Source organism: Arachis ipaensis, chromosome B10, assembly GCF_059453495.1.
Source record: "Arachis ipaensis isolate K30076 ecotype BB chromosome B10, ASM5945349v1, whole genome shotgun sequence".
Lineage (NCBI taxonomy): Eukaryota > Viridiplantae > Streptophyta > Magnoliopsida > Fabales > Fabaceae > Arachis > Arachis ipaensis.
In genome coordinates, this window is record NC_142435.1 from 141,612,560 (window position 1) to 141,615,512 (window position 2,953).

At 33.3% G+C, this 2,953-nt stretch overlaps 1 long non-coding RNA gene across 1 annotated transcript; it reads right to left on the reverse strand.

The window, feature by feature from the left end:
* Positions 1 to 540: 540 nt before the first annotated feature.
* LOC148581946 (uncharacterized) lies at positions 541 to 2,273 on the reverse strand. The gene is made up of 2 exons (XR_015896233.1): positions 1,718 to 2,273; positions 541 to 949 (listed from the first exon to the last, which is right to left on the reverse strand). It is a non-coding gene; the product is annotated as an uncharacterized LOC148581946 (long non-coding RNA).
* Between the last annotated feature and the right edge of the window lie 680 nt (positions 2,274 to 2,953).

Consider the following 2,953-nt stretch of genomic DNA (forward strand, 5'->3'; position numbering starts at 1 on the left):
TCACCTGTCAGCCGCTGAAGCCCTCACCCTCACCAACAGATATACACACACAGAAGAAGGGAAAAAGAAAAGAGAAGAGAGGGAGAAACGGAAGAAGGAGGGGAATGGAGAAAGACGGCGCCGATGGGCGTCACTGGCACCGTCACCGTCGTCGTTGCTGTAAGGGAGAGAGAGAGGGAGCGAGCAGCCGTGGGAAGCATCATCACTGCTAGATTTTCAAATAAGACAAATTATAACTGTTTTAGCTCCCTTTTTTTTTGTTACCAAACATTTTCATCGTCAAATTTTTAAAATTTTTGCTGAATTTTCCTTTCGAAGTTGCAAATTTAGAGAAGAAAATCCAATAAATGAATATAAAATCAAAAGCATTGGAACAAAAAATTAATGGTTACTTATTACATATCAAAGAAAAAAGAGATATTTATTCTATAAATTTTACGATACAATTTTCCAAAGCCACAAATTTTATTTATATTACCTGACATATGATAAATTATTTTAGTTTAACTATAACTAAATATATCTTGGAAGCCTTTTCCGTAGAGAAAAAAATACTCTTGATAAATAACTATAACTAAATATATCTTGGATATCCTATATGTTAGAACAAGTCTCCGAGTACAAAAATAATCAATAATATCAAAGATACAAACAAAATGCTAGCACCTATTGGCAAAAGAAAAGAAGAAAAAATGCTCACTTCACACCAGACTTTGAAAGGAGCCGAAATGCTCTGTTGGAATTGTTCAAGGCAGAGCACGATCTCTTGACTGACATGATTTTAGATATTAACAAGCAACATGATTAACAAGCATTATCAGAACAAATAAAGGATTTTAGAAACAAACTACAAACCATTATCAGAATAGATAATTTTAGAAATTAACAAGCAACATTATTTATTTTAGCCTTCTCCTTCTCCCTTTCAGAGTGAGGCAAGAAAACTTGTCTGCAAAAGAATTATGCACTTTTACATACATATGTAAACCATCATGCATCCAATAATATGTTTCTTCAATTTGTAGCTACCATTAATAAACTTATCCAATCTTTGATCAGTTTTTCAAAACTTGTTACTTTTCTATATTCTCTACCTAATTTAATGGTTCCCTTGAGCAATTCAACAAAATTCCAAAAGGTAAAAAGAAAAAAGAACAAGAACAATAAGTGGCTTAATTGAGATTATAGTAGGAACCAAAACAAGCAGGAATGGCAGTCATATTCTATTAGAGTATTAGGTGAATTTGGTATGTGTGAGATCCACTTCTTATTATGAATAATATCATTTCACACTAGCACGACCCAATATGTTATATGATTAACGACTTGCACTAAAAGCAATAAGAAACCAAAGACATCTACTTGTCCAGTGACATCAATTAGGCATATATCTGTTGGGATTGTGTAATGGATTTACCAACTTTAAATTCGAGCAAATTTTTATCAAACCTACACAGAGCATAAAAACCAAAACCTACTACTCCATAAATGCACGCTGGTTAGGCACATGTTGTTTTTCAAACACAAAACAAATTGACTTTCCTCATCAGGGGGCCAAGATTCTTAGGTGATGAAAGCATTAGTAGTAATAAGGATGTTTTGTTTTCTAAATGATTTCTACTTTTGATACTGGATACGGATAGTTTATTATTAGTTTATTACTCTATTATTAGCAGAGCCAAAGCTAATGATTTAGTGGGTAGAGCAACTTTGTTACCTTCTCGTCACAAGCATGGCAGACAATGAGCACGACGAGGGACGGCTGGAAAAGACCCACTGAGCAAGATAAGGGGTTATAGGCCGCGACGACTCGAAAACTACCGCGACGAAGCTCGCGACTGCCAATTGAGGTGCGGGCGTGGAGCAGGACGAATATCTCCGGACGACGACAATCAGAAGTCCAGCGACGGCGGTCGGAGTGGAGGAAGCTAGGGTTTCCTTCCAGGGAGATGCTCGTTCTTCTCTGAGCAACTGAGCATGGTGAGAGGAGGAGAGAGAACTAAAGACCCAACCCAACCTGTTTCAATCATTTTTGTTTTCTGAAACTACTCCCAACGATCAAGAAGGCCCAACCCATGAAGCTGGACGCACGGAACCCACTACGATGAAATCCCGTTTCTTGTTCAACCTACCGGCTCGGCTCAGCGAACCCTTCCCATGAGCTCCCATATTCTACTCAGAGCCTACTCCATTCTGCAAAATTAAGCAACACGTGTGAGAAGAAGATGTAGGTAGAAAGAATATTTGTATATCTGTATAGAAATTAATCTGTACAGTAGATTGACCCTTTTAGAAAATTAACTTACCAAATACTAATTATAAAGAAGAAATTATCCACCATTACTATTTACTAGTGGAAAAATTTAAAATTAATGGCTAAATATTATCATCTCCCACTATAAATATTCTATCAAATTCAAATTTTTTTCAATCTTAATTCATTTTAACCTACTCAAAACTTTACTAATTTAGATAACAATCTTTTACAAATATTTTATTATTGTCTAAACGAGGACACCAAATAATCCATTATTTCAATAAACAAATTAAAATAAACCTTCATCTAAAAGATTCTGAACTTCACGTTTAAATTCACATCTACTTTAATTTCGGATATTATCTCGAAACAATTACTATTAACGCAAATATAATTATATACCCAATAGGAAATAAACTTATGATAATTTTAAAAGAGAAATAAAATATTATTAATGACAATTAAATGATATTGATCCGTTTGTCTTCAAGATAATTATCGTATTGATATTCATCCAATTAAAACAATTAATGTTGTATATAGATTGAACTTTGTTAGGTAAATAATAATTTTTATAAACAATATAAACAATAAGTATAATTATCTGTGTGCTATGTACGTGATAAGATTGAAATTATAATTTTAAATTATTTTTTAAAATTAATTTAAATTATAATAATTTGATTAATAAAAAAG